The sequence below is a fragment of the Dermacentor andersoni genome, chromosome 5 (assembly GCF_023375885.2).
Source record: "Dermacentor andersoni chromosome 5, qqDerAnde1_hic_scaffold, whole genome shotgun sequence".
Lineage (NCBI taxonomy): Eukaryota > Metazoa > Arthropoda > Arachnida > Ixodida > Ixodidae > Dermacentor > Dermacentor andersoni.
In genome coordinates, this window is record NC_092818.1 from 128,498,591 (window position 1) to 128,518,435 (window position 19,845).

Below are 19,845 nucleotides of genomic sequence, written 5' to 3' on the forward strand. Positions count from 1 at the left end.
AACTCCTGTGGTTGGCATACTTTCCTTCATTACGAATGAATCTTGTGTGACCGAACAGGTTGCTGTGGGCTATATACAAGAGACAACAACACGCTGAGCAAGACGGCAGAACAGCCTTTTGAAAAACCACCGTTGTTATTTACTCACGGTATCTCCGCTGCACGAGATATCGTAAATGTCGCCGATGGGCGCACAAACCTATTGTTAAACAATTTTAGCACAGAGCGACGGCACCTACCAAAGGGTACAACTGCAGCCCATTTCGGCAACGTCGCTGATGTTCTTTGCAGTACTCGAGGAAGCGTCTGCACAAGACCCGGCACCTGTGCTCGACGTAAACTATACTTTGCAACAACACGAGCGAGAACGGCTTCTTGCGATCCTGGCCGAGTTCCACGACTGCTTTGCGTCGACGTCAAGAGTCGCCCGGACGCCCCTAACCAAGCACCGAATAATCACAGAGGACGCAAGGAGACCGATTCACTGCAACTCTTATCGTGTGCCCTAAAAGAATGCGAGGCGATACGACAGTAAGTAAACCAAATGCTTGACGACGATATGATTCAGTCTTCCCCTGGGCATCATCTGCAGTTTTGGTCAAGAAGAAGGACGGCAGCCTGCGTTTCCATTTCGATTTTCGAAAGCTAAATCAGGTGGCTAAAAAAAGACGTCTATCCGCTTCCCCGTATAGATGATTCATTTGATAGCTAGGTTTCGAAACGCTCGTTATTTCTCTTCCATGGACTTAAAAAGCGGGCATGGGCAAATTGAGGTAAACCCTACAGAGACCGCGAGAAAACCACTTTTGTCACGCCAGATGGACTATATGAATTTAAGGCCTTGCCTTTCGGCTTGTGCTCTGCATCTGCTACTTTCCAACAGCTTATGGATTCCGTGATTTTGGGGCTGGAATGGAAAACCTGCTTAGTCTATCTCGACAATGTCATAGTGTTTTCCGCAACGTTTGAAGAGCACCTTGACCGGCTTAATTTGCAGTCAATACGGTCCGCCGACATCAGTCTAAAGCCGGAGAAATGTCATTTTTGCTTTGAGGAGCTAGAGTTTCTTGGCCATGTCGTCAGCCACGCAAGCGTCCAACCGGATCCTAACAAGATTGCTGCTTTCGCTCAGTTCCCTCTATACCCTCAGATAAAAAGGCTGTCAGGCGCTTTCTGGGCCTCGGCGCATATTATTCGCGCTTTATTGCAGACTTTGCTTGCATTGCGTCGCCGTTCACTCGATTGACGAGGGATGACGTTGCTTTTGCATGGGGCGACGAACAGCAAGCTGCACTTACCAATTTGCGGAACCGTTTACAAACACCCCTTGTGCTTGCTCACTTTGACGACACGTATCCTCCTATGCTTCACTGATGCCAGTAATGTTGGTCTCGGAGCCGTGCTTGTACAGTGCCAGGAGGACACAGAAAGAGTGATCGCTTATGCAATCGGAACGCACAGAAGCAAACTGCTCTACAAATGAGAAGGAGTACGTGCCTTGACGTCGTATGGGTGGTTACAAAATTTCGCCCATATTTGTACGGTCGCCCCTTCAAAGTTATCAGCGACCATCATTCACTCTGCTGGCTCACAATTTAAAGATCCTTCCGGGCGATTAGCACGTTGGAGCCTGACTAGAAGAGCTTGGTATGACGGTCATGTACAAGTCGGGGAAACGCCATACCGACGCCGACTGCCTGTCTTGGTGACTTGTAGAGTCGACTCCTTCTTCCGATGCAGAGCAGACAGCATTCCTCGGTCTTCTCGACACGTCTGCCATTGCACAACAACAACGTGACGACCCTGAGCTGCTTGGACTTATTAATTTCTGTTATGGACAAACTCAGACAGCGCGTAAGGCTTTCGCAAGAAGATTGTCATCATTTTGGTTAAGTAACAAAGTTCTATACAAAATGAACTTCTCTTCGAGCTGATCCAGCCATTTTTTTGTCGTTCCTACTGCTCTTCTTTGTGGACTACTGGACGCATGTCACGACGAGATCACTTCTGGGGATCTGGGATACACGCGAATGCTGAATAGAGTGCGACAAAGATACTATTGGCCAGGACTGCCCGTTGCCATGAAACACCAAGTTCAGACCGGCCTAGATTGTCACCGGCGCAAGTCATCTCCAACGAAACCAGCTGGTTTGCTACAACCCGTTCAAGTGCCGCAAACGCCATTTAACCAGATTGGAATGGACCTCTTGGGTCCATTTCCTACCTCTACTATGGGTAACTGCTGGGTTATTGTAGCAACTGACTATCTTACTCGCTACGCCGGAACAAAAGCTACCAAGAGAGGCACAGCAGCAGAGGTGGCACAATTTTTGTGGCACGATTTTTCATTGAGAATGTTGTCCTGAGACACGGCGCACCTACCGTCGTCATAACAGACCGAGGCACCGCATTCACAACCGCGCTTTTAGATCACGCCCTGATGCTGAGTGGCACGACTCATCAAAAGTTCAGCCTACCATCCAGAAACAAATGGGCTAACAGAGCGCCTGAACAAAGCACATAATTTAAATGTGCGTGAATATAAGACATACTTTCAATGTACGTGAATATAGACCACAGAGGTTGGAACGAGATTCTGCCTTATAACACGTTTGCTTATGGCACGGCTAGACAAGAAACTACACGGATAACTCCATTCAGCCTTGTTAACGGACGGGAAGTAAGGACGATGCTCGACGCCATGCTACCAGACGAACCTGACGACATTGACACGGATGCCGATGTGTTTACGCAAGGTTCAGAAAAAGCCAGGCAGCTCGCACGCGTGCGATTACACCAGCAGCAAGAGTACGACACAGGTTGCTATAATGCCCATCATAGACCTGTAACTTACGAACCCGGTGACAGAGTATGGGTCTGGACGCCTATACGAAAACGGGCACTATCCGAGAAGCTCATCAGACGATATTTCGGACCTTATAAAGTGCTGCGATGGCTAAGTGACGTCAAATACGAGGTCATTTCAGATAGCCCGTACTGCACAAGGCGCCACAAACACCGTTCTGAACTTGTGCACGTAGTGCGCATGAAGCCATATGTCAGCGAGTGACTGCACGACGGACTTTTCTTTTCACCAAGCGAACTTTGTTGTTTAGCATCGGAGCGATGCTCTTTTAGAGAGAGCAAATGACGCGTGCGCTATGTAGACATGTAGACGACGATGAGGATACGTGATTTAACGGACTCCGTGTAGTGCAACTGGGGAATGAAGAAATGAAGAAGGCGTGTATATATATATTGACGCGTGTATTCTACTTAGAAGACAACGACGATGGGGGCAATAACGGACTCCGTCTAGTGGGTGGCTGAAATTGGGTGAGGAAGAAGAATGCGTGCCTCGGTTCCGTTTGTTTTTGAACAGGTTGTCCTGTTGTTCTTGAACGTCTACCTGTCTTCTGTCCGCGTTGTACCGTGACACTGGTGGAGGCGCTGGGTACTGAGTTCGCACGATGCTCCGGAGTCCGTTATTGCCCCCATCGTCGTTGTCTTCTAAGTACAATACACGCGTCAATATATATATATATATATATATATATATATATAGCAAAATCGAGAATGGATTGCAAGAAGCTTATAAGTTGCATTAGAAATAGATGTATCGCGTCTGTACTGATTCATCTCGTAGCCTAATGTAGAACATGGCTTCCGTACTCAAGCCTTTGTTTAAGAAAAAAAAATTGTACAATCTGTACAATCTTTGAATACTTGTACAAAAATTGTACAAGTATTCAAATTTAACGGGGCATCATTATGGCGATGTTTTCCGTACCCATATGCTACAAACATCTGGACGAAGGTGAAAAATAAATTGAAGGGCAGTTCGAAGCCGAAGCTGCAATGCTACAGTGGCGCTTGAGCATAGGTAGGGTAGGGGAGGCAGCCAGCTATAGGTTCTATTCGTTCGTTTCTCTGTGTAAGGAGGGATGATGTTACTTTCATCGGAATCTGTTCTACTAGATCGAATTTGGGAGTAACACACGTTGTACGTTAAAGAATCGTCTGGCAGTTGGCAGTAGTAAAAAGCGCATAGGAAAAGTACGTGCTTTACTTCTTGCTTTCGTCTTCGCGTTATTTCTTTCTTGACATAGTACTCGATTGGAGTGCTAACACAAAAATTTTGTGTCCCGCTTTATTTGTTTGTTTTTGGTTTAGGTAGCGGTTGACTCCATAGTTACGGTAATGAATTATTACAGCACCTTTCGTCCAAAACGTTCGTCAAGCGCAACGTCGCCTCGGATGTGAAAAGGGTTACTTCTCAATTCGCCGAAAGCGGAAGTGCATGGGCGGATGTTGCAATTGAAGAACACAGAATGACCGCGTCGCCGAAATCTGCCAAACTGGCTCTTCCGATTTCTCGCTTCTCTTGGAAAAGCAGGGGGACACTCCACCCCTCTGGTCCCGTCGAGTGCTGAATGATCTCGGCTGAACGCACCACAGCCATAGCGTGTGTGAATGCGTCAGTGGTATCTGGTGTGAGGTGTCACACTTGTACCACGCCGGAAAGCATCACGAGAGGTTTCGGTGGCGAAATGGTTAAACTTTTCACATCCGAAGTTGTTTGACTTTCCGCTAGAGCCACGTGAAATATTGCGCTTTGTTGCGGCAAAAGGTGCCATATATGGGTCGGGCTACCCCGCTCCCACTACCCTTTTTCTTAGATTTTTCCTTATCTCCCTGTCCTCCCCGAATTGTTGCCCTTGCACAAAATACAATTTGCAGTCAGTGCGGTGTCGGGAGAGATAAGCCCCGCGTGTCAACGCACATCCTTCTTTGGATGTAACTAGCCTTGAGTATGGTGACGTAGGCGTCGATGCGGCCTGGGTCCAGGCGCTGCTCGAGGAAGACGAGGCCATCGATGCGCCGGTTGCTCAGCCAGTTGGCCGCACGGCGCGCCAGGTCGCGCGCTTTTCCCTGGCCGGCGAACGCCAGCGGCCACGACTCGGTGGTGTCAGCGGCGCCCAAAGTGGTCGGGGGCTCGCGCACGCCCATCACTAGTTGCCACTGCCTCGCGCTGTTACCCTCAGCGCTGTCCTTCAGCGCTAGGAAGGTGCTGAAAGCTGCGCCATGGCACACAGGACCGTTATATGTTGAACGCATAAACGAGAATAAGCAAATGCTACATGGTTGCTTTCGGGTTACATGGTTAGTAGGTGGTTACTCGATACTTTCATGGTTAACGATCTGCGTAGCATCTGGATATGACGCACAGCTAGCCTTGCATCACGCCGATCTTGACCTGCGCTCGATATGATTATATTTTTGCGAGCTCTTACATTTAAGCTTCTTGCGAGTTGTCAAAGGGAGCTTTTCAGAGCCTGCAGTGTGGTTTCAACGACTGGAGCCGGCTGACTGCATTGATGTGGGGCATTATTGTACATCATTCTTATTTCTCTTATTGCTTTTATTGTATGACATGCCAAAGCAGCCAATGGAGATGGATCTTAAAGATTATTGCACAAGGAGTCGGCTGTTAAGTGCAACTGAATAACCTAATAAGGCAAGTGTTTCGAGTTTTTAGCAAAGTTTCATCAATGTAGGCGCTGGAAGAGCTATATTTGAAGAGACTCACTAGATACTGCACTTTGGCTCGTCGTCACGTAATTCATTGCATGTATGCTCTGACCTGTGGGTTTGACTTCAGCCTTTTGATCGCTGTGTATTGTACCAACGACGGACTCCATTGGAACCAAAAAAGCCGCGGCTACTTACCAGAACAATCAGTGCTATTCTGGACACGGTCAATATCGCCATATTGTCGAATTCGCCATCTTGCCAGCTCTGATTGGCTGAGAGGGTTGCTACGCGCGGCCTCTGCGATTAGCTCTAAACGCCGCCATTGCACAATTTGACAACATGGCTGAATTGTCCAATAACTCCCCAGCATCCGAAGCACTAAAGAGCACACTCTACCAGCACAACCAATTCGCGTACCCCTGCGGGCGCCCGGCCTAGTGTCGAGCTGCAGCCAGTCCTCGCCGGCGCCCATAATGGCGCCGCAGTAAACCAGGTGGCTGCACAGACTCGTGGGCCACGGGCCGTCGAAAGTGGCGCCGAAGAAGCACAGCAGCTGCACAGGGTTTTCGCCACCTGCCATACGACGACAGCGTATGTCAACCAAAGCAACCAGCGGCCATGTGCACGTGACATTCAATATAGTGGTCCTCCATTTCTCGATGCGGGCACGGTAGAGCTCTCCGCATGCAACACATAGTGCAGTTAAATTCGCAAAGCGGCTCTCTGATTCTGTGCGAGGAGCTGCCACTATAGGTACATAACTATTCCCTCCCCGTACCGCGGTCGATAGCTGGTGTGAGTCCATGTAACGTTCGTTAATAATACACGAGGGGGTATTTTGCGCATGTACACTTCTCGCGTTTCTCTCTCGTGGCTGTGACTGGAGGTACCTACGTGCTTCTTTTTATTCCTTGTTATTATTTCTTAATTGTTCGTTCTGTAGTATTTGATATAAGCAATACTGCCACGTCATGCTTGAATACGTCCTCAAATATACCGACGCATACATGTAGCTGCACGTTACTCGGCAGCATTGCTGTCGCCACCAGCTTGAGTTTTCCGGGAGTTAGGAATATAGATGTATGACCAGCGATATCTTGAATACATGATGCCTTGACATGCTTACAAAGCGGTCGTTCGAGATTCGAAAGCACCTGAGTGAGGGGATGAGAGGAAGTTGCATAAATTGATGGCGACATCCTCGATGCGCAGGTGTACGGTGGTCGCGCCTCTTCACTCAATGACATCATGCCTTCAACCAGCTCTGACACAGTACCCAACGGGCCCATATAAATGTGTCCGCGGCGTACGTTCCACATGCGCTAAAAACAATAGCTTCAGAATTATAAATCAAATCTGCCAATTGAAGGCACAATCAAAGAACACGTGGTGTAATTACTGGATGGGTGTACATGATTGATATAATTCTTGCAGCGCAATCTTGACTCAGATCTGACATGTACAACCTAAGTAGGAAATGAGTGACTATCAGGCATCGTATGCCACATTTGACATTCTTCAGCTACCTTCGTTACGAAGACGTTCTGTTGCAATTGGTCAGTGCTCAATTTTTAATGAACAGTATTTATCCGAGGCAGACTTTCGTGCTCTAAGGAATAGTCTACGGAAGAAAGCGAACTTTGAAAACTAGCTGTATGATCAGCCCTTTCATTTCTAGTTTGCGTGCACTAGGACACCCATGTGAGATAGAGAAAAAAATTAAGAGACGGGAGACAGCCTTGCCATAAAAATAGACGCCGCGCTACGTGCATTCACAACCTGCGCCTGGCTTCAGAATATCAGCCTGAACCAGGGGCATGCACTGTCTAACCTTTCTATTCGTATTCTACCATGCACGCATAGGCGCGTAAAGAAACAAGAAAAAAGTTTGCGTTCACAGCATCACTCAACCTTAGGGATGTTCGCTCAGTAAGTGTCAAACTAGTCAAAAACTGGCCATACTTGAAGACGCATTGTGCGCTGCCTCTGGATTCTTGGGCACGTGGTGATGTTTGGAGGCCGTCGCTGCACCTCTGTCCGCGTGTCCCACGTCAATCACTGTAAGCATGTAGCAATTAAGCAGTTGACGGATACAGCCGACGGAACAGATCCAGTAATGTTATTTTTACGTTTCAAAACCACGTTTTTGCTGTCAGGGGTGCCGTGTTGGGAAGCTCCGAATTAACGGTGATTGTCTGGGACTATTTTTGCGCAGACTCATAAACCTAAGCACCTACGGTGGCTTCGGATACCGCTAACCAGCAAGGACGCTTGGGCCAGTTGGTTCGACATTATAGGAACGCAGCGGGACAGACGTAGACCGAAAGGAAGATGTATAGGCACACACAGACGCTTTAAAACCTGCGTTTCTAAATGTTTCTTTTTCGCTACTTTTAGTATCTCACTTGCACGTCCTGAGCTGGTAAACTCGCAAGCAGTTGAGTGGACGGCAAGTGGCAACCTTTGTGCCACGTCTCGTTAAAAACTATAAAACCTTAAAGAAACAACATGCTGCACCTGCTACAGAGGAATTACAGCCCACGTAGAACTTGTAGAACCTACACAGGTAAAGGACTACAGAACAGGACATCTGCACTTGAGAATGCTGCCGGAACAGCGCTGCTCCCCCAAGGGATAGGAGAAAGGCCACTAGCGCTCGGTTACGTGAACCGCCGGAAGCCACGTCCACGTGACGCAAAGGGCCGTGCTTATAGCGCTGTCGCGTTTCAGGAGAGCTCACCTCTTGGGCTGCGGGCGCCGATGTAGCATTTCAGGACAAGGCACCGAGAAAGGTTCTCGAAAAAAAAAAAATGGGAAAGCAAAGTAGTTCGACTTGTAGTTTATTTGTGGGTCGTGATTAAAAATGAGTGCTTGGAATTTAGACTCGTTCGGTTTAGGGGTCGTACACTCATCAACTTATAATGGAAGACTGCCGTGTTCGATTGGCTGTACCCAACAGTGGTGGTTCAGGGGCTGTGGTGATTTCTTACTGATTACGGCTTGATAGGTTCGACTCCTATAGCCTCAGCGATTGCATTCCATTGATGCGGAATGCGAAAACGGTCATGCACATGGTTTTACGTTCATGCTAACAAAAGCCCTGTGCCGGAGGTTTTCTTCTCTCTCGCCCGAGAGTAGATGCAGGTTGTTAAACGCCCTCGAATGATTATTGATTACTTAAGAACTAGTTATATACGAATGATTGCTACTCTAAGCTCCCCGAGGCAGCCGTGGGGCGGAGCAGTGAAGCACAAAAAGATGTCACACACCTTTGCGCTGCATTGTAGTGACCCCTTTCTGGATGAGAAAATCTAAATGAGTGAGAAAGTGAAAGACATGAGTCACTAATGTTAATGTTTCGGTCACACAAGGCGCAGCACTATGCCGTAGGTCACAAATTCTGCCTCAAATCTGCCGTCAACTGTGCTGGAAAATCAATAAATATTCACCTTCTAAACATGGAGCTTCGGGAAGTTTAAAAAAAGTTGGAAGGCGTTTAACCTCTAGTTGAAATGGACCAAGGACAATATCTTCCTGAGCGAATTGGAGGTTACAATCAGGTGTCACCCCTCGCGTGAAGTACGTAGGGGGAGCATGGGAGTGCTTCAATTTTTAACACTGTACTCTTGTAGACTGCACATATACCCACGGGAATGGCACATATATTTAGACTGCACCATCTTCGGCATCGGTTCACGAAGAAGGATAGAAAGCCAGATATCCGATACAGAAAAGTGGGGGTAACAAACTAAGGAAGACATTGCCTTTAACATGAGATGCGCTGAAGTCTGTGGTTTTTTTTTTTATATCTTGCATGCACAACCAATGTGATGATGACTTCAGAAATAAAGTTTACAAAGTTCCAAGTAAGTTTTCGACGGGCGCGCACATTATTGCAACTATAATATTAGTGGCGAGATTGCACCACAGAGCACAGAGGGAAAACTAATCAAAGCAAAAAAACTGAATTCACTAAGCTTCTTTTTTTTTGCGCTTCTGAAAGGATTTCTCCTTTCCATAAGGACCGACTGACCCATGTTCAACTGCTGTTCATATGGAACCCATTCGGTTCTCATTCGTAAGAACTGCTTGTCATTGACCTTCCGCGTCCTCTAACATGTTTGATAGAACTATTGGCCGGCACGTACTTCACTTACGAACTGCTAGCATAGTATACGTCGTCGATGAAGTGATATGTCACCATTTCGAGGGGTTCATTCACAGTCGTCGTCAATCCCTCCTTATCGCCCGGAAGACGAGGGGCGGGTTATTGTGGGTAAGGTTGGGGTAATGGATACCGCGAATCGTGCGCTTAGCCGGCATTATCTACGGTTTCCTTTCGCTCGATTTTATTCTTATCTGTCTTGTCATCAATTATTCACGGCTGGTTGATCCCGGTGATAATGTGGACGGAGCCAAGCGTGGATCTCTGATGAAACACAAAAAGGAATAGCATTGAAATAGAATTGTTACATTATTCCTTTCCTGTAGATTGTGTACAGTGCTCACGGATTGAAATAGGACACGGAGCATTTAGTACAACCCTACATATGTGCTACATATGTACCGTCTTACGAGAAGTACGCTCAGTGTTCTGTAAGAACGATTTCTTTTTTCCTGCTGCGCAAAATAGTTTTACTAGGTTGCTCCTGACCGAGACTTAATCATCAAAAAGAAACGCAAACCGCTTACGTCTCTGGCTGCTGTTCATTCGCCGCAAAGGGTCTGGAAGAGCGATGAGAGATCATGACAATTTGGTGCTCGACGGGTTGGAGCGTTTTATTGCATGCAAACAGATGAGTCTCGTGCACCATATTAGATTTGTCTGAATTCACACGAAGCAGCAGTAGGAAATAACAAGGCTATAGTGCGTCAAACAGCCGCTCTATTTTGTCAATTGACTTCTGTGTGTGGGCCGACGCGATTAAGCCAGGCTTTAGTCTTGCGAAATACTGCTTGCGCATTTCGGCTTTACTGCACGCATTTTTTTGAACAAATAGATCATGCCACCGTTTACGACAAAGTGGCATATACGTACCGCCACTAAGACTACCTTGTTTGAAATTATGTGACCATTCTTTTGTGTTGGTATCATGTGACTTTTCTTTTGCAACAATGGTGCCACTACTGAGGAAAGAGATATCAAAGCTGACGAATTGGGGTATTATTTTCACCGTTTTTATGCTCCCAGCTTGTCGAGTTCCAACACTGCTGTTGGTGGCGGAACTCGCACGCACCCTATACAATGCTGGTAAGCGCAGAAATGCGCGGCTCCTTACTCACCGCTTTCAGCCACGAAGATGCGTCGAGGCATCGGAACCGCACCCTTCGTTCCCGAAGGCACCGCCTCGTCTGCGCGTCGCAACAGATCAACGTCACCTTACAAGGACGGATTCTCGTATGACTAAGTCCCATATAGACACTGCTGTGCCACCATTCCTTCTAAAGCGACAGTCATCATGAGCACTGCGAACTTTCCAAGTGTCTCCTTTCCGTTTACGCTTACCTCTCCGTTGCCATATAGTGAACGTATGCACGCGCGAGGTGCCAACATCGCAGAGTGCAAAACCTGTCCTAAATGCAGCTAGGATAGCTATGTTTTTTTTTCTAATGGTTGAGGCATCTTTCACTAAGCAAAGACGATGCATTATGGTTGCACACATAAAACGGAATTACGTCCGCATCTCTTTTACGCACGTTAATAAGCTAAGAAAAGTGAGTGAAAAACAGGTAGCAAGAGGCGAATCAAACTCGTAACAAAATATGCGCGACATCTGACGTCAGGAGTGAACAACTTTCCGTAGAGTGGCAATTAAATTAGCAATCAGTGTCTTGTGCGGGAAATCGTCCTTGCTATTGTTTTATGTATTAGTACGTTGGAGAGGTACTGCGATGTCGTTATTCAGCATATGGGGGTCAATATCGTATTACTGATTGCATGCACTTGCTCGAGCTAAAAATATTTGATAAGTGTCTGTCTCACCCGTGATGAAGGTGTAGCTGTCGACGGCTGAAACAAAGGAACGGATGGCACGTTTTAGCGTATGTATCGTTACAAATCATTTAAAACGGCACGGCGATAAATACGACGTTAGCTGACCGAAATATAAAAGTGGCCAACTACGCAAGGCGAAATACACAGCATTTGTTTCTTAGTGCATAAGGCACCGAAAGCTTACCTTACACGAGATTTTCGGCTTCAGCTATGGCGTACCCTCTAACCCGCCCCTCCCCCCCCCACCCCGCTTTCCCGCCTTTTTTTTTTCTAAAGAAAGCTGAATAAAAAAAGCAAAATCCAGCTGCTATATTTGTCGGCCTGTATGTGGTCTACGTCAAGGGTGACGAGGCGCACGTTTTGGTCAATTGGTCCAAAATGTCGCACAGTGGACGGGGCAGTTTGCAGAATCGAACATCTTCGACAGCTGTGAACTCCTTTTTTATGTTGGATACTCACTTAGGTTGCTAATATAGTTGAAATTTCGTCACACACACACACACACACACAAAAAAAAAAAAAAAAAATGAAGCCCTGTGAGCGTTCGCATTAGTCAAATGTAGTGCCGACGTCATTCTCTCCAGCGCTGAAAAACAAAAACAAAAAAACAAAAACCTCGGCCATGTTTAGGCTGGGGAAAAATCGATCCAACGAGCTTCTGCCGACGGGACTAAAATTACTTGCGAATCGGCCGTCTATACAGAGCGCGTTCGAGCGACCTCCCAGCTATGACTCCGCAGGCGATCAAGCTTTCAAGTATACGGTCAGACCATGGGATACCAACAGATTATGCAACCAGCAGCGTGGCACACGCACCGAACTGCTTGCCAATCAAGTAGGTGGGCGCGCACAGTATTCCCACGAGCGCGGCCACGATGAGGAAGCTGCCCACGTAGAAGGCCACATCGGAGCTCTGGTAGTCGTCCTCCTCGCGTGCTGGGTCTCTGCATGCGCGCGCAGAGTTCAAGCCGCTTAAAATAGCGGCTTTTTGCTCCTGTCCTAGCATTTGTACATTTAAAGATGAATGCTGAAATAAAGGAATGGAATGGAGTTCCGTGCGAGTGTTGGCGATGCCCGAGATGAACGCGACGAAGCGCGGGCGAGAAGTTCCCATATATAGCACTACGATAATTCTGTCGCATGACAGGAAAACTAATTCGGTCGAAGCTGGTGTGCTTTTCTTTCTCGTTTTCGTTGGCTCATAAGTCTTATCGAGGCGTGCATTCCGCAAGAATGAGAAACACGCCTCTGCAGCGCCCAAAGAAGAAGGTGCAGGACACCACCAGGGTTTCAACGATGTCCCGTAGCTGAGGGTGCCTGTCGTGAGTCATGCTTAATGTGTTCTTTAAAACTTCCCTTCAGGTAGTATTGCACCGTAGGTGTGGAGGACCGTGATAGCTGTCAGCTCGCAATAAAACTTGAATGCCCTGTGCGATATATAATTTCTCTCCATGACATATACTCGTATAGCCTGTTGCTCGACTTCAATGGTGTTCCACCATCATTTTGCACTCACATGCATAATTTGCATATTATTTTATCTGTGGCTGCCTTTAAATCCCTATGATTCAGAGAGCTATGTTCGCCTAGTTGTGTTGGGGCTGGAGGCCGTTCAGTGTATTTAGATATTGTGGGTGATACGGGGTTCTCCTCCGTACTCTTGGGACAAAGGAACGACAACACAGTAGTGCAAACAGTCACAAGGGCATTTATTGCACCTTTCATAGATCAATGCCTGCTAGCCGAGTTCATATCCCCAAAACATGCCGATGGGCGCGCGACAAATCTAGAAGTCCGACTTACCGCGACCGCATTGCGAGCGAATATGTTCGCCCCATGCTGGATCCCAACGCCTGGTCGTTCGCGTGTACAGTCACGCGAATGGTGGCACGTTCGAAGGCGGCCACGCGAGACAGTCTCGCAGAAGCATGGTCGCCGCACGCGCGGGCGGCACGTCCGCTCCCGCTCGCTTACCGAACCCAAAGAGATCAAGCGCCTTCCTCTCGGCGCCCAAGTAACCTCGCCTCTCGGCGGCGTTAGCAGCGCAACACTAGCGCCATCTCTCGCACTGCGCTTGAACCACTGCGAGCGCCGCGGGCGAAGCCGCCCTGCAGGAGACGCGCTATGCGGGAAAAACATCAGGGGACGCGCGAGAGTCTCGCATCCCCACAATATATACCAGGTGTCCCACGTACCTTGTGTTAAAATTTAAAAATATGCAAGTGCCACGCAGCCGGACCGGCCCGAGGTGTAATGTTGTTTGCCGTCGCTTGCATGGATCTAGTAAGACTATATTTTTTTGTATTTCGCCTAATTACATAATTAATAATTAATAATTAATCACCTCCCCAAACATTACATTCAGAGCAAAAGTCTCAACTAGAAAATTGAACCATCCTGAAAAATTCCCGATCCAGTTTGTCGTCCGGCACTTTCTCGTGTTTCGCGAGATTTCTTTCAAGCTTGAAAAAAAAAAAATCTTTTGTGTAGCACGTATTGAGCAACAGAATGCTGGATTGGGAATATTTCCAAGGTGGTCTAAAATTTCCTCATTGACAATGTTGCTTTGAATATAATATTTGAGAAGTTGATTAATTAATAGTAAGTTATTAGGCGAAGTAAAAAAAAATCCGACTTGCTCCAATCGATAGCAAACAACATCACTTGCTTCTGCCTAGCTACGCGGGAGCACTTGAATATATTTAAATTCTGGCACAAGTTACGTGGAACACAAGGTAGACGACCAGTCTTTTCACTAGCTTGCATGTAAGCAGCGGCAAAAAATCACATGTAGTGCGGCGTCAGCCCCTGGTTGGCTTTTTTATGAGACTGTTATGCTCGCTGTGTGCTCCGCAGAAGGCACCGTGACATATATTTCCTGTATCAGCCAAGGTCTGCACCCAGTGGCATATAGGTCGACAGCTTGCACATTCAAAGCGAGAAGCCGCCTACGCTTTACGCATTCCTTTTATCATTATTTTTTTTCGTAGAGTGGGTTGCAGATGACAGCGTCAATGTCGGCTTGGAAGTAATCTAGATGGTCGTGTTCAGGCACAAAAGAAGCAAAACGTGCGAACGAGTGAGGTAGAGGAAACGGTTGAAAGCGTGTTCCGAAATTCTTCGACACTGAGTGCTGTAGTATTAGTTCAACGATGACCCTTTTAAGAATGATCTCATATAGTCTCGGAACAGCTGTAGTACGTCTGTACAGCTGCTGCTCCTCCTCTTTAAAATATCGATATTTGTGATGCACATTAAGCCGGACGATGTGTACCCGGAGCAGATATTTTTATTACGCTGTGCACAGCCAGCCGCTGTAACGGCAGGCGCCTACAACGTTCGTGGAAACTTCAGGGCGAGATTAAGTCAAATACACCACTTCTTTAGTTTTGTTGAATGAGAAAAGAGAAATCGCGTTTGTTGGAAACGCATACAACATCTGGGTTAATTGTGTTAAACGGAGACGCGTCCCGGCGGATTCATGCTGTTTATAACGAAACTTCACGCGAAAGTGTGCGTGTCAGAACTTTGCATGCCGTAAGGAGCAGCCAGAGGGGGCGGCGAAAATTTGGTTGACGAGGGACAAGCAAGACAGTAACCGAAGCGTTCAATTCAATGATTATGTCGTATGTCTGTTTGCAGTTCGTCCGTTGATGCTCCTTTGCCTTAACTGTTCCGCAGTTGTGCGGCACTGTAGTGAAAGTGGAGAGACTAGACGTGTCCCGGGCCCTCGAGGTGGCGATTTAGACTGCTATAGAGAGGCGATTGGAGGATTGGTGAAAGTAGGAAAACGACATAAAACGGAGACGTACAAAAGCACAGTTCGAAATAGGGGATCAGAAAATTTGGGTGTGGCAGTCCATAGAGTTTCTTTTTCTTCTTTTTATTGTTTAACCTAGGTAGGACATTAGGCAGTATAATAGCAAGAGCTTGGTGGCGCAACCCCCCGCCCCGTTCCAAAGGGGACGCTCATAACATCCATCCATCCATCCATCCATCCATCCATCCATCCATCCATCCATCCATCCATCCATCCGTCCATCCGTCCATCCGTCCGTCCATCCGTCCATCCGTCCATCCATCCATCCATCCATCCATCCATCCGTCCGTCCGTCCGTCCGTCCGTCCGTCCGTCCGTCCGTCCGTCCGTCCGTCCATCCATCCATCCATCCATCCATCCATCCATCCATCCATCCACCCATCCGTCCGTCCGTCCGTCCGTCCGTCCGTCCGTCCGTCCGTCCGTCCGTCCGTCCGTCCGTCCGTCCGTCCATCCATCCATCCATCCATCCATCCATCCATCCATCCATCCATCCATCCATCCATCCGAGACTGACATGACGCCACTGTGACGTCACGGAGGAACACATGGCGCAGGGAAGCGCGCATTCGCGTTCCCGATAGGCTGACGCCAGTCCACACTTGATGAAATGTGGTCCTAAGAGAAATGGAATCGAATTCAGAAGGCTTTTTTGCTCGTAATAAACGTTTGTCCAAGGCCTGTCGGTGCCTTTGATGATGACGTGCTCATGTTATAGGGAACCTAAAGAGCAAAACTAAATCTGTTTCAAGTGATGGAGAATCTTGTGTAGAGTCAATTTTCACCAATTTTTAAGCTGGAAAATGTTATTATTAGCGGAGAAAGTGAAGTGTAAGGTTTCGCTTTTCGAATAGCGAACCTGTATAGGCCTCGCCGCCGCGACGTCAATTTGATGTCACGAATTTCAATGCATTTTCGCGTGTCGGTTGGTTGTGTGCTGAAAAAGGTTATGAAAACTTGTTAGAGTGAGCCGTTTTTTTCCCTTGGATATATATTTTTTTCCAGATCGATAAGCAATTATATATAGTTTCACGCAGACGCAGTCAAAATCCATGACGCAACGAAGAGCTAGCGCGCCCGCTTCAAGGTTGTGCTGCCACCCGTCTGCTTTTGTTATCGCATCTTTGCTGGTTTACCAAGCATCGGGTCACGCCAAGACACCTTTTTGAAATTGTAAAATGTAATTTACATTATGTTTGGCTTGGCAGCTCTTACACAAACCACTGTAGGGAGCTGCTGTATGTAAGAACAAGTACCCTTATTTTAGTATTTGAACCCTTGCCTCCTCGAAAAAAAAAAATGCGTCTCGAACGATTTTTTTTCTTTCATGTTCAGCACGTCCACACTTCAAAACTCGATTCCTTACATGACGTGAGGCGACGGGTCATGGTGCCTGTGTTGCTTGGGGGTTCCTGTAAGAAATAGGCAAGACACAAAAGTGTAGGAGCTCACTGAATCGGCTGAATCATCGCCGGCTAGTCCTGCATTGCTCGCAAGAAAACAGCAAGAGCCGTTTTAAACCGCGGCAATGTTCTATGCTTAATAGATGCAGCTGCTGTAACAGAAACCGCAATACGCCAGACCCTATATATAAGGTATGGGGACCTTAAATACCTGTGTTATATTTTTGTTAACCAAAGATAAGAGACAGTTGTATACATATGTCTAAAAGCATGCATGCAAGTTTAGCATTTAGAATAAGTCAAAAATCCAGACTGTTTAGCTTAGAAAAATAAGGAACACTGGTGCAATCAAGTGCGCTTTACAGCTAAGTGAATAACGATTAATCCTAAATTATTGTTTCGTGTACTTCGTGTAGCGGCAAAACGTATACAATGCGTTGGCATAGGCCGTGATCAAGACACACGACAAGGGTCCGCATTTACAAAACGCTCTACTCTAGGATTCCTTGCAACAACAACTGTCAGCCAATGCTGATGCTGGACATATTAACGAAGACGGCTGGCCAATGGATAAGAGCACTTACGAACGTAAAGGTTTGCGAATACGGGCCTAGGGACCTCACTACAAATGGAGCCGGCTCGGCGGCTTTTGTTGTTCTGCCGAGCTGAGCATGAAGATGTGGTTTTGATTCTTATTCCTGATCCACGATGATATACAGGTGAATGTGGTGTGACACCGGCACACTTACGAGCTCACCGGTACGGTCACAAGTCGACAGAACACTACGCTACATGGTCGATTGCAACTCAAGTGCAACTTTGGGAAATAAAAAAAAATTGCGCTTCTTGGGCCGCAATATGATTGCTATACCGTCCATGAAGTGGCTGTGCGGTAGGTATCACTTTGCGACACTGCACGAAGCTTGTGGGCCGAATCCACAAAGCTTTTCGTTTGCAAGTTTTCTGTACCACTGGCCGAGCGTCCTCGCCAATAATATATCCAGTATCAGGATTTAGCTTGGAATTTGCTCTTACGAACAATTCTATAGCGTAAGATCTTTCTCTGAATTATGGGTCGTGATGTCGGCTAACTCGACAGCTCTACTGAAACGACTAAACAAGGCCTCGTCTTAATGATTCCAAAGAAATCCTTTTAGTGCGAGAACGACCGACACTTGACTCACCGGACCTCATGACGATCAGGCAGCGTACGCCGAACGAGCTTTCTCGTCTTCTTCTGCGCTTCCTCGTGACACGCTCTCTCAATGTTGCTGCTGCTATGTTTGTCTTCCCAAAACGTGATCATTTGACGACGTGGTGTGCTTTCGGTGAAATTATTTGCAGGCATCATTTCTACTCCAAACAAGCGATATCTCGACTGAAAAAGTCATGAGTCATTGCACTTTGTGAAAGTGGAAGACCAGCGAAGCTGTTTAGTGCACAACACAGAGGGGATCCACAATATCGAACAGAGGTACGAACACGTTTGTTGTCCTAATATGTGGTCATTGTGGCGATATACGTAGGCATAAACATTCGCGTATCACTTCTGTTATTAAATCTGACCGTCACGTAAGACAATGAATGGCTCATACCCCCTTAAGCAATCGCTCATACCCCCCGTAAACGCGGTCTCCCCATTACGACGTCAGAAGTGAAATTCGACGCTGGAATGATGAGCGGCAAGGGAGCCAGCTGTGGAAGACGACGACGACGAACGCGCGAGCAGTGGCATTAGCGTGTTTGCGCGGTTAGCGCCGAGAATCTTTCAACAGTTCTTTTTCAAAAAGTTGCACAAAACATTTTTTTTTTCTTGTACCTGGTTCTTTCATTGGGTCCCACGTGTGACGAGGGCAGTTCAAGAGCGCAATACAGGTCCCAGAGCCCACAGAAGGATGTGTCATTCAGCTTGCACCCTTTCTGCACTATCACCAGGGTCGCCCCACATGACGATTTGTTTTTGTCGACATCTCGGGAAACATTTGTTTCCAGGTCCTACCATAGACTACAGCTTCGATGTAATATCGCTTAGGGCAGCACTATGCGGAAGGAACCACTCGACAACGTGGTCGACCCTTGTGCACCACAACTACGCACTGCAGGGGCCGAATTCACGAAGGTTTTCGTCTGTAAGGGCTTTAGCCATTGGATGGCCACCTTCGCTAATTATATGTTCAGCATCAGGAATGACTGGAATTTGCTCGTACGAACAATATTAGTGTCAGAGCTTTTTGTGAATACGGGCCCTGGTGTGGTATTCTCGGGCCATTACTTTCAAGGGCAGATAAAAAAATTATGGGATTTTACGTGCCAAAACCACGATCTGGTTATGAGGCGCGCCGTAGTGGGGGACTCCGTAAGTTTGGTCAAGGATATTTTCGGTTTTGCAACAATATCCCCAATAAAGAAAGGCGTCAGACAGGGAGATACGATCTCTCCAATGCTATTCACAGCGTGTTTACAGGAGGTATTCAGAGACCTGGATTGGGAAGAATTGGGGATAAGAGTTAATGGAGAATACCTTAGTAACTTGCGATTCGCTGATGATACTGCCTTGCTTAGTAACTCAGGGGACCAATTGCAATGCAGGCTCACTGACCTGGAGAGGCAAAGCACAAGGGTGGGTCTAAAACTTAATCTGCAGAAAACTAAAGTAATGTTTAACAGTCTTGGGAGAGACCAGCAGTTTACGATAGGTAGCGAGGCACTGGAAGTGGTAAGGGAATACATCTACTTAGGGCAGGTAGTGACCGCGGATCCGGATCATGAGACTGAAATAATCAGAAGAATCAGAATGGGCTGGGGTGCGTTTGGCAGGCATTCTCAGATCATGAACGGCAGGTTGCCATTATCCCTCAAGAGAAATGTGTATAACAGCTGTGTCTTACCAGTACTCACATACGGGGCAGAAACATGGAGGCTTACGAAAAGGGTTCTACTTAAATTGAGGACGACGCAACGAGCTATGAAAAGGAGAATGATGGGTGTAACGTTAAGGGTCATTGGGTGAGGGAACAAACGCGAATTAATGACGTCTTAGTTGAAATCAAGAAAAACAAATGGGCATGGGCAGGACATGTAATGAGGAGGGAA

At 47.2% G+C, this 19,845-nt stretch overlaps 1 long non-coding RNA gene across 1 annotated transcript; it reads right to left on the bottom strand.

The window, feature by feature from the left end:
- Positions 1–10,817: 10,817 nt before the first annotated feature.
- LOC140218374 (uncharacterized) lies at positions 10,818–12,574 on the bottom strand. Its single transcript, XR_011894652.1, has 3 exons — positions 12,346–12,574; positions 11,518–11,544; positions 10,818–10,886 (listed from the first exon to the last, which is right to left on the bottom strand). It is a non-coding gene; the product is annotated as an uncharacterized lncRNA (long non-coding RNA).
- Positions 12,575–19,845: the final 7,271 nt, after the last annotated feature.